The sequence below is a fragment of the Dermochelys coriacea genome, chromosome 20 (genome assembly GCF_009764565.3).
Source record: "Dermochelys coriacea isolate rDerCor1 chromosome 20, rDerCor1.pri.v4, whole genome shotgun sequence".
NCBI classification, from domain to species: domain Eukaryota; kingdom Metazoa; phylum Chordata; order Testudines; family Dermochelyidae; genus Dermochelys; species Dermochelys coriacea.
In genome coordinates this window covers 4,440,950-4,453,168 of record NC_050087.2, presented here as the reverse complement: position 1 = coordinate 4,453,168, position 12,219 = coordinate 4,440,950, and the positions used below count along the sequence as shown (strand labels likewise).

At 46.2% G+C, this 12,219-nt stretch overlaps 1 protein-coding gene across 4 annotated transcripts in view; it reads left to right on the top strand.

The window, feature by feature from the left end:
* The first annotated feature begins 4,399 nt into the window (after nt 1-4,399).
* The window catches only part of GALNT6 (polypeptide N-acetylgalactosaminyltransferase 6), a 44,613-nt gene continuing 36,793 nt past the window's right edge, over nt 4,400-12,219 (top strand). The window contains exon 1 of one of the 4 annotated variants that reach the window (XM_038379155.2): nt 4,400-4,567. The gene's annotated coding sequence lies outside the window, so the exon portion shown is untranslated. Of the gene's footprint in view, nt 4,568-10,040; nt 10,132-10,560; nt 10,662-11,804; nt 11,950-12,219 lie in introns of those variants that run through there. The other 3 variants (XM_043506612.1, XM_043506611.1, XM_043506610.1) reach the window with 3 other exon arrangements.

Sequence of the window (12,219 nt, the reverse complement as noted above, 5' to 3'; positions counted from 1 at the left end):
TGTTTATTCGATGAGGTCTTTAAGAAAGGGGCTGTCTTTTTACTTCACGCTTGTGGGATGGCCACCCTCTTAGTCAACACATGGGGGCTGAACCTCCGAGCTAAAACTGGGGGTTTGAACCCCTCCAATCTTCTGTGGATTGGCACAGAGGGGAGAAACCTGTAACATGCTCTCATCGGTGGGTTCCATTTGTACACTACCTAGCACAGGGTAGCCCTGCTCTTGGCTGAGGCCTTTAGGTGCCACGCTGATATGTGTAATAATACGATTTACTCTTTCATACAGAAAGACATTCCTCGTAGTCAGGTCATCCTTGTCCATTGGCCCCTGTTCAATGCAGGATCCAGGTCAAAACTGTCTGCCTTTTTTTAAAACCTCTCCTTGGACTTATTCCTGATGATTTTAAAAACCTTGCATGTGGCTAGTTGGTTTCTCATGCCTGCTGATGCAGCCTCTTTCTGATCTTTCCCACCATCTCATCAGATCATTCCTGGGGTGTGGGTGCAAGGTTCAAATTCCTCAGCCCCTTTGCTGCACAAATCAGAATTTCCTCAATCAGCCTAAAACAGATGGCTGTCCCAATAGGTTAGTGTTTCCTAGCACTGTTTTTTGTGTATGATGTCCCAATGTAGCCGCTTGCTTGCCACAACTGCTTCTTGTGTTGCAAATATTAAAACTAGCCTTTGACAACACCTGCCATGGCAATTTCAAAAAAGTTCCATTCCTCTGATGGTGCCCTTTCAAAGTTTTGTCCCCAGTCACAAGCAGCTGTTCACCACCATTGATCTCCTGCCATACTTCAGATGTCTTTTAGCTGGAGAGCAATCCCAGCAGCACTTCTGGATTTCTAGAAGCCGCGGCTTTGTTGCAGCAATGGAAGCTGTAGTAACTGCATCTCCCTGGATCTAAGATTTGAGAAGCTACCACCATCTAGTGTTAAAAATAGGTCTTCATGAAAAGGAAACCATTCATTGCATTCAAGTTGAAATATTGGGGCTGAATCTTCAGATGCTGTAAATCAGCCCCACTTAACAGTTTCTTAGCTTTGGTGAAGCCAGGCCAATTTACACCAGCTGAGGATTTGACTCTTGCTTTTAGCTATAGATCAGAACAATCAGGATTGTATTAGGCACCCTGTAAAATACACAGGGTAAAACGATTCCTGCCCCCAAGAGTTTGTGTTAAAATTTAAGATAAAATGCAACAAGTTGGTGCAATAAGCATTCAGAGAGGATGAAAGAGAAAGGAAAGTAGTCACACAGTTGCAAGAGCTACCAGGTTTTGACTCAGGAAGTTTAAAGGTATAAATAAACAAGAATTGTAATGTTCTCAGTTAACCCTGTGATCAACTTGCCTAGCCACTATAAATTGACAGCTGACTGTTATGTTGAAAATGAGCCTTGGAAAGGGATCTGAAGGAAGACAGGGGCTTCAAAGATTAGTTTGGGGAAGGCATTCCAAAAAGGCGTGGACGTTTCCAGAGAGAGAAGTGGAGAATTAGGTTCTTGTCTGGCCCATGTTGCACCAGAGCACGTAACATTGATCCACTACAAAAGAAAACACACATTTTCTGTGAATACTTAAATGCTTTTAGATAATTGGGAAAAAACAACCTGTGTCCTTAGTGGTGAACCAGTGCCCTTAAGCAGTAAAGGTCAAGGAGCTTTTTTTTTTTATCTCTGCTGCAGTAAATATTTATGGGCAATTAAAACATTGAAATTGTTCAAATTCCTCCTAATTTCCATGCTAACTCTTCAGGCCAAATCCTGTGTTCCTGATTCAGGTCTTATTCCAGCAAAACTCTACCTGGAGTTGGACACTAGGGAGCAGATGGTCAACTGATGTAAATTGCCAGCGCTCCATTGATTTCAACGGTGCTGTGACAATTTCCATCCACTCAGGCTCTGCATTTTTCAAAAGTGCTCTCTGCGTTGGCTTAGCTCTGCTCCCAGTGGAAGGCAAATAATGGTAAAACTGCCATTGATTTCAACAGCAGCAGCGTTAGGCCCGCATTAAGTGCTTTTGAAGATCTGGTGGCAACGTAGTCATTTGTCTGACTGGGGCTTGGTCCCTATCCAACCTAAACCTCAGTGTAGACATTTACTGTAAAAGTCAGAGTAAAAAAACTTCAACAATAACAATGATAAGCCTATATCATAGAAATGTAGGGCTGGAAGGAACACTGAGAAGTCATCAGGTCCAGCCCTCTATGCCGAGGCAGGACCAAATAAACCTAGACCATCTCTGACAAGTGTTTGTCTAAATCATAGGCGCCGACGCCGTGGGTGCTCCAGAGCTGGAGCACCCGTAGAAAAAATATAGTGGGTACTCAGAACCCAGGCAGCCCCTGCCAATCCGCTGTTTGGCAGAAGGTGGGAGGAGCTGTGGGAAGGGGGTGGAGCAGCGGTAGGCAGAGTAAGGGCAGGGCATTCGGGGTGGGAGAGGGGCAGGGAGAGGTGGAGCAATGGGGGGGGGCCTTGGGGAAGGGGCGGGGCCTCAGGGCACAGCAGGGGTGGAGCACCCACCCAGAAAAATCAACGTCAACACCTGTGGTCCAACCTGTTCTTAAAAACCTCCAGTGATAGGGAGCCCCTTGGAAACCTATCCCAGAGCTTAAATACTCTTAGAGTTAGAAAGGTTTTCCTAATATCTGACCTTAATTTCCCTTGTTGCAGATTAAGTTCATTACTTCTTGTCCTACCTTCAGGGGATATGGAGAAGAATTGATTACAGTCCTCCCTGTAACAGCCATTAACAGATTTGAAGGCAACTCTCAGGTTCCCTCTCTTGTCTTCTTTTCTCAAGACTAACCTTGCCCAGTTTTTTTAACCTTTCATCACAGGTCAAGTTTTTTAAACTTTTTATCATTCTGTTGCACTCCTTTGGACTCTCTCCAATTTGTCCACATCTTTCTATAGCAGTGGTTCTCAAACTTCTGTACATTGAAAACACTTTTTAATATGTTTAACACCCTTATAAATGCTGGAGGCAAAGCAGGGTTCGGGATGGAGGCTGACAGCTCACGACCCCGCATGTAATAGCCTCGCAGCCCCCCGCCCCCAGTTTGAGAACCCCTGTTCGATAGTGTGTGCATGTGTGTCTTGAGAGGCTAGCAGAGAATATTTGACCTCGACAGGTAAGGATGTCGAAGTGAGATTTTCTTTGCTTTAGAGTGTAGTAATATTTTCAATGATTTATGCCCGACAGTTGCTTTTCATTACCCCCCTGGGGGCCACAACTCACTAAATGAGAAATTCTAACTAGAGCAGCTCCATTGATTTCAATACAGAATCCAAAGAACAGTTTACCAGGCTAACTGGAAAGAGTGGAGGACAGACCGGGATAAGCTACCGCAGCAAATTTACTATGACATCTCTCCATATCTCTCCACCAGCATCTTTACTATTTACAGCCATTACACCTTCAGCTGCGAGCCTACCAGCTCTAACATAATAAATTGTTCTAGCTCAGGAAAGTAGTTGAATAGAAGACCTCCAGGGAAATACCTTGATGCTTCAAGGAGGAGTTGATAATTCAGCTGTGACATTCTTCCCTCTGAATTATTATGAAGATAAGACTATTATATAGTGCTGTGGGGTGCTAGAGAAACAGAGGGGCCTGACCCCTTGTGCTTTGGGATCCTCTGACCCTTTTCACGAGAGTCTGAATGTTAAACCTGGCACGTTGAAGCAGCACATTCCCTGACCTCTCTCAGCAGTACCCATGGGCAGTGTCACTCCCTGAAGGCCCAGTCAGGAACTCTTAAGCACTAGGAAACTACAGGCACTTGGGACCCTGTAGCACCTTGCAGCAGCTCCCTCATTAGGATCCCACCAGAGCACCCAACACTAGGACCCAGCAGCAGTCGCAGCATTAGGAGCCCCAACATTAGGACCCTATAGCACCGTGCATCAAACCCAGAATCAGGAACCTCGAGGAGCCCCAGGCATTAGGACCCTATAGCACCGTGCATCAAACCCAGAATCAGGAACCTTCTAGGAACCCCAGGCATTAGGGCCCCTATAGCACCTTGCAACAGCCCCAACATTGGGACCCTATGGGAGTTACTGATACCAGAACCTCCAGGAGCATGTGGCAGCCCCAGCATTAGGAGCTTATAGGAGCCTCAGGTCCCAGGACCCAATAGCAATCTGCCACACAGCCCCATATTAGGATCCTAAAGGAGCCCCTGGACCCTATAGCATCCTGCAGCAGCCGGGGGCATTAGGAAGCTGTAGGAGCCCCTACACCCTGCAGCATCCAGGGCTTTCGCAGCCTATAGGCGCCGGGATCTTACAGCGCCCTGCAGCAGCCCCGGCCGTAGGAGCCCGCCACGAGGCAGGCGCTAGGACCCCGCGGCGGCCGGCAAGGCGGAAGCCGGCAGCGCTAGGACCGCGCGGCGGCCAGGATACACCTGTGCCCGGCGGCGGCGTTTCCCTGCCGCCCTCCCGCGAGCCCACGCCCGGGCAGGTGAAGGGCCTGGCCCCGCCCCCGAGCTGGGGCCGGGCCACCTGACGTGTCCCGCCTGCTGCAGCCGCGTCCTGGGGCTCGGATCCTCCCTACCCAGGTGAGTCCGGCTCCCGGGGGTCTCGGGTGGGCTCCCCCAGGGTGGAGGGATCGGATCCCCCATGGGTGGGGGGGGTCAGCTTCTTGGAGGAAAGGGGTCGGGGGGGGTCTCTGGTGGGGACGGGATCCCCCGGGTGGGGGGGGTCGGCTCCCTGCGGGGGGGGTTGTTGCAGGGGGGATGTATCCCCTATGGGTGGGGGTGTTGGCTTCTTGGAGGAAAGGGGCGGGGGGGTCTCTGGTGGGGACGGGATCCCCCGGGTGGGGGGGGCCGGCTCCCTGCGGGGGGGGGTGTTGCAGGGGGGATGTATCCCCTATGGGTGGGGGTGTTGGCTTCTTGGAGGAAAGGGGCGGGGGGGGTCTCTGGTGGGGACGGGATCCCCCGGGTGGGCTCCCTGCAGGGGGGGGGGTGTTGCAGGGGGGATGTATCCCCTATGGGTGGGGGTGTTGGCTTCTTGGAGGAAAGGGGTGGGGGGGGGTCTCTGAGGGGCAGTATCCCCCTGCTGTGAGGGTGTCAGTGCCCTAGAGGAAGGGGGGGGCTCTGGCTGGGGTGAGGGGCCCTGGAGGGGCTTGTTGTGAGAATGGGTAGGGTTCTGGGTGATCCCCCTGGCTGTGGGGTGTGGTACCCCCCCAGCTAGGGATGGGGTTGTATCCCTGGAGGAAAGGGGAGGGTGCTCTGGCTGAGGTGGGGGGAGCTGGAGGGACTTGCTGGGGGCTCTGTATGGTGGTAGCCCACTGGCTGTGGGGAGCCATATTCTCCCAGCTAGAGATTAGGGGTGGTTCTTGAAGAAGGGGGGGTGCTGAAAGGAGGGAGACTGGTAGGTTCCTGGCTGGGGTAGAGAGTAATGAAGATTTTGCTGAGGGACACACAGGGCTTGGAGGTGATGTCCCCTTGTTTGTGGGGTGTGGTATCCCCCTAGCTATGGATGGAGGTGAATCACTGTAGGGAAGGGAGGGAGGTGTTGGGGGGCAAATAGGTTTTGTGGCAGGAATGAGCACCTCCTCAGGGGAGAGATCTGTGACTGGGGAGCAGATGGCTCTGGCTGGGGTAGACGGCACTGGAGGGGCGCTCTTGGGAGCAGACAGGGCTCTGGGTGGAGGTATTCTCTTGGTTGAGCGGAAGGGTTCCCCCCACTCAGTTAGGGGTGGCTATGGTACCCTGGAGAGAAGAGGGGCATTGGGGGGGGCAGCAAGTCTCATGTTGGTGGCACAGGGGGGTCTGGCTCTGGCTCTGGAAAGGATTGGGGACAGGATAGTCCCTGGCGGGACGGGGTGTTGTGCGTGCCTCTGATTGTCCTGTATGATGAATTCGGTTCCATATCCCAGTAGAAGTTGTGAGCAGAAAAGGGCCAAGTGAGTTAGGGGCCACACTGAGTAGTGTGTAGTGAGGCTAGACCTCCCTATTCTGGCGGGTCAAGCACTCTCTTCATGGGGGGGCATTAGGCTGCTTCTCCCCAGCCTGGCCTGCTTTTCTCCCTGAACATTCAGTTTCTGCCAACAGCTTCTCCCAGGTGGAGCCTCTGGAGGAGTGTGATGGGTTCCCATGACTGCACCCTCCCTGCTCCTAATCAGGGTGCTGTTGGTGCCCCAAGGGATGTGGATGTGCATTTGGAACCAGGAGCTGGAATGGCACCAAGCACACTTGTGAACGCTGGCTGGATTTGGGGAGTACTCAGTGCTAAAGTTTGACGTATCATTATACTCCTGATGTTGCCAACCTCATACTAAAAAATCACGATTGGCTTAAAAATCATGAGCTTTTTTTTAATTAAACAATATTTCTTGGGTTCTTTTATTTGGTTTCTGAGCTCTTCGGGTGCACTCTGGTTATCTTCCCAGGCTTTCTCTTCAAGTTGGAGGGCTATTTTTTAATTCCTTTCTATTATTTTAATGAAAACTGAGTGTTTTTTCACACAACCACATGACTCCAGGTGCTGCGTGCTTTAAGAATAACACTAAATATTGTGACACTTGCAATATAATCATGAAGTGCAGCAATGCAGAAGTCACAATATATGAAATGTTTGGAGTATCTGTAGAACAACAAAATAACTATTGTATGCAATAGTCCCACAAGCTCACCTTTATCTTCTTACAATTATAGTTAGAGCAAGCAAAAGAGGCAGAATAGACTTGATGTAAATGGGGCAGGCTAACGAACTAATTACTAGATAACTGTATTTGACTGTGTTGTACAGGGAGGGACAAACCTAGCTTTTAAAGTAACAGGGGGAAGGCTCAGTTCCCCCCTAAAAGTAGCCAAGTACATTGCGGTTCTGCAATCCCTGAGCTGGTGTGAGCGTCATGGCAGTTATGAATGACCCCTGTCTAGGTCTGCTGAGTTTCTTTGTGACGTTTCTTGAATGCTGCCTTCTAAAGGGGCACAGAATAAGCTTGTCCATGCCTAGACTTTGAAAGCTAAAAAGTACAGCTATGATCAGCTAGTGTGCCTTTGAACTTCAGCCAGTGATTTCTGCAGCGGAGGAAATTATTCTTTGCCTATTAACATAAGTGAATGCTATTGAGCCCAGTAATTTGTGATTGAACTTGAGCATATATTTAGACCAACACCCAGTCTTGATTTTTAAAGACGCCAAGTGATTAATTTATGTCCCTTAATAACTGTCCCAGTGGCTAATTAACCCTAGCTATTACATGTTGCCTCTCACCCAGGCATCTTCAGCTCTAGTTTTTTTTTATATCAACACTCAGTGCAAGATCAGTTTTTCTGCTGTAAATGGGCACCTGGATCTGTACTCACATAGTCTTTGGCCTATCATATCCATCCAGGGCATGACCACTTCATGGCTCTCTAGGCCAATATCACACCCTCATCAGGAAGTTAAATGAAACCCAGTATTAGTACAAACAAAAGGAGTACTTGTGGCACCTTAGAGACTAACAAATTTATTTGAGCGTAAGCTTTCGTGAGCTACAGCTCACTTCATTGGATGCATTTTGCATCCGATGAAGTGAGCTGTAGCTCACGAAAGCTTATGCTCTAATAAATTTGTTAGTCTCTAAGGTGCCACAAGTACTCCTTTTCTTTTTGCGAATACAGACTAACACGGCTGCTACTCTGAAACCAGTATTAGTACAATGTTACAAGACTTTAAAATGCGCACACATTCAGGAAATCCATAATGAAGTGTCAAATGCAGACTGGGTGGAAGCAGTTGCAATTTAGTTCTGAGTTCAAACAAAGTTGCACCCGCTTACATCTATCTTGAGGTTGGTTGAAGATTCCTAGAGCTTGATTTTGGTCTTCATGGCAGTGACCAACAGATGTTTTTAGTTCTTTGACAGGATTTTTTTTTTTTTTAGTCCTCCGTGATTACTAACAAGACTGTACTGTCAGAAGACTTCAAATTCTAATCTTGGTGGAAGTTATCAGTTTAGTCTTTTGTGTTACTATCCTTTACTGACCTTCTAATTAATTTTATAGTATTGTTAGTTTTTTTTGTCCTGAATCAAAATGGTGATACCAATACAATAGTAGTAATATTTATTCTTAGTCTTTCTGATTGTGTTTTTATTCAGCACCAAGCATGCTATCAGCACTTAAATAATAAATAATGTACTGTGGGCTTTTCCAGGTACTTGTTTCCCATCAAATACAAAGCCAAATGGAAACTCTGCTGCCAAGTTAAAACTGCATTAATTTAGCTTAGTGAGCATGATGGGAAGCGTGTGGGGAGAAAAAGTCTTTCTCTTGGAAAATATATGGCTATTTTGTCACTCCCTGCATGTAGCCAAACCCAGGCTAATCTGATGTCACTTTCTTTTATGCAACAATGTGTGGTTAGTGAGTTAAACCAAAAGACACTTGAATACCTGAGCTGATGAATGTGACCTTTCCTCAGGGAGACTGAGTGGAATAAGAGTTGCATACAAAACTGCTGTCCAGGAAAAGAACTGAGAGGAGATGGCATATAGAATAAGGCAGGGCACAAAGGAAAGTGGTGCTGCTAAGTAAAGGTGTAATGGTGCTCAGGATGAGATGCAATGGCAGATTTGCTTTCTAGGGGTTAGTATTTGCCTCTTTGATGACAGAGGCATCCCATGCACCTGTCCAATCTCAGTTACCTATATGAATTGTCTAGTCTGCTTCCTGCAGTAACTGGAAGTGCTTTTGGATGGCTAGTACATCCCGAGCTTTTTCCCCCGCCTTGGTGTCGTTAATGGAACTCGGTGTGTTCTCCAGTGCTTTGGAACTGCCAGAATGAAAGACTCTTGTTTGATCTATGGGAATTCCATTGAAAAGCATCAAGACATACATAATGGAAATACTTGAAATTAGCAACTGATGATCATGGCTTAGTTGGGCTAAATGACCAATATCTGCAGGTCTCTAGTTTTCCTTTAAAAAAATTATATATAATTAAAAACTACAGTTCAACCCTTTGTGGTTGTGTGAAGCCTTCCGAATGTAACCCCAATACAGTGTGTTTTTTCCCACAACATCTGCATTCAAATAACTCCAGTGCATCTGCTTCTGTTCATAGCACTATATTCAATAAAGCACTTCAGCACATGCTTAGCTTTAAGCACACATGTAATTCAATCCCTGCTCAGCAAAACACTTAAATCCCCATTGACTTCAGTGGGATTTGAGCATGTGCTTAACATTACAAACATGCTCAAGTGTCCTGTTGAATAGAGATTGAATTATACTCCTGTGCTTTGCTGAATTGGGGCCATAGAGAGAAAGAGGATGGTGAAAGACTCAGCTGACTTTTGGGGTCTGTTCTTGGCATGACACATGGCTAATAAAACTTCCTTTTCTTAAGGGTTGTGGTGAGTGGATTGACCTTTGAGCTCAGAGCATTTGCCACTGCAGCATCTAGGAAAGCCAATACATGAGAATAAACAACTTTCTCAAACTGTGGGAGAGTGAAATTGAAACTAGTCCTTCTTTGACATCAACCTCCAGCTAGTAGATGGGAAAACTTATTTTTGAGCCCTCTAATGCATTTGGTAACAATACACCATGGAAAATGGGAGGTTCTTTAGATAAACCAAGACTGGGCAGAGTCTCAAGGGGTAGGAAAGCAGGATCTCCTGTACTTAGTAATACAAAACCTGTTCCAGCTCAACTTAGGACAGAGGCAAAATGACAATTCACACAAGAGTATCATGGTATAAAAGTGACCACACACTTTGCATTGTAATGCTGTCCTGTGGCATTTGTTTCCCCAAGTAAATATTGTAGTTGTGTGCTGCTAATCTCTGCACTACTGTGCAAATATGTAAGTGGATAAAATTGGCTGCTTGCTGCATGCCACGTAGAATAGAAAGAAGGCTGAGGTGGTTGCTTTTTGGGGGGGGGGGGTGGGGGTGTCATATCTGGGAAAGTAAGGAGATCCTGAGAACCATTTTCTTTTCTTGCAAGGTGTCTAGTGCATCTTTGATTCATCTGGTTCGGAAATATTGCAAGAATAGGCGATCTCATACTGTTTCCACCTCCGGCTTAAATGAGGAAGTGCAGATACACTGTATGTGAGACACTAGCATATGTGTATATGTAATGTCTCACTGGATGCCTGAGCTTCAAAAAATAATGTTCTGGTCAGTCTTTATTTGATCTGAATCTCATTGCCTGTCCCTAGCATAGTAGCTTCTGAAATGCAATGAAGACACAAAGAACATTTTGGGTTTTTTTGTATTGAAAAATTTTGTATGACAAATGCTAAGTGCTCAATACATGAGTAACTAGGTCTTGGGAAATTCCATGGTCTGTGTTATACAGAAGGTCAGATCACTAGATTATCACATGGTCCTCTCAGGCCTTCATCTCTATTAGTCCAGTTTGCCCAACACATGAAACCGGACGAGCTAAGAGGGTGGGGTCTCTTTTTGTGAAGGGTGTGGGAAGTAAGTGCTTGGTGCTGAAAGTATGAATTGAAGTTATAGCTGTAAAATCCACCCTGGCAAATCAAACACACTCTCTCTCTTTCTGTGCTCCAGGTTTAGACGTAATGACTCAGCTCTCGTAGAGCATTTAAGATGTCATTTTATTTCAGACAGGATATGAGCTGTCTGTTACTCTGCCACTAGTAGTAACTGGCTTCTTTTTCAGGCTGAAATGTCTCTAACAGGTTGATTGTGTGCGTCTTTTGTTGGATTATAAAATCAACAAGCCACTGCATTAACTAATACTCAGGTTATGATCCATCTGAAACCGAGAAAAAGGGCTTCCTGTTTGACATGGGTGGAGCAGGTATTTCATTTTGACCAAATATCAGGGCGGTGGGTTTTTGTTGCTTAGGCAAGATCTCGCTGCTAAGGTAAGATGAGGAATATCTAATTCCTTCTCATGTCCTGAGAAGTATGGTCCTTGGGCGGGAGGGGCAGGGTTCTTGATACTTTGCAAAAATTAACTAGTAAAAGTTCATGTTACATAGGCACTTTTGAAAATGTTGTTCATGGTCTAAATCTAATTTGAGGGTATTTAGGAGCCTAAATCCCATTAACTTTCAATGTAATTTTAGGCTCCTAAGGACCAGATTTTTAAAGGTACATAGGTGCCTAAAGATGCAGATAAGCACCTAAAGGGATTTTCCAGAGCACTTAGACTCCTAAATCCCCAAATTCCACTAGGTACCTATAGACCTTGTACAAAAATCTGGCCCTAAGTGCTTAAGTCACTTAAACGCTTCTGAAAATGTTACCCTATAGGAACAATAATCAGGATTTTAAATGGGAAGTGAATTTTTTTAAATAATTCCGCAAAGTAAAAGTAAGTTTGGGCCAATAATGTCATTTCCCGCCCAGGGAATCTGGCCATAAGACTTTTGCTGGAAAAATCAATCTTGTAATCTTCTGGTAGAAGAGTTTCTCTGATTACACAGCCCTCTTGTTGCTCTCAGCGAAAGCAATCTTATTTTCATAGCAGTAGGAAGGATTCATTACAGAATGTATCTTAAGTCTTCATTATTGCAAGACTTAATTTACTTGTTCAGTGTTCCTGGGAGTAGTGCTTCTGCCAACAACTTGGTCTTTTAGCAGCAAACTCTTCCTGGCCATGTATAGGCTTTGTAAGGTGCAGGTTATAAGGAGAAAATAACTACAGCAGGAGGCAAAGCTCTGAGCTGCTGTGGAGCTCATTGGGCTTTATGAAAGCCAACACTTCTGATTACGTTTCAAGTCCAGTCCCAAGTGTGTGAACCGGAAACTGTCTTAAAATACCTCTGCTTCTTAGCATAGTGACTGCAGAGGCTCTTTTGTTTTCTTCAGGTGAAGTTTATTGAAGAATCCAGTTCATGCAGTTTGCTGACGTGGCTGCTGAGGCAAACCCTTCTGTGGACGGAGTTTCAGGGTGGCAAGAAATCTCTTTAATCCTGGTTTCTTTTGTCAGCTTCTTGGGCTAACAGGAAGAAACTACTGGTGTGTGCTGTCAAAGTGGGGACTTTACTGTAGTTTACAGTGAAGACAGGTAGTATAAACCGTGTCCATTCATTAGGTGCAGGAAAGGAGCAAGGGATGGAACCCTGTCCCAAGTCATAGGCTAGTATCCAAACCACTGGACCATCCTTTCTCGCTAGTCCTGACTCGTGTGGATCTGTCCTTCAGATCATTCCGCAAGGCTTATATTTATTGAGCACTTTGGAAGGGAAGGTGTTTGATCAGAGCTGAGGTTCAGATAGGGACATGGAG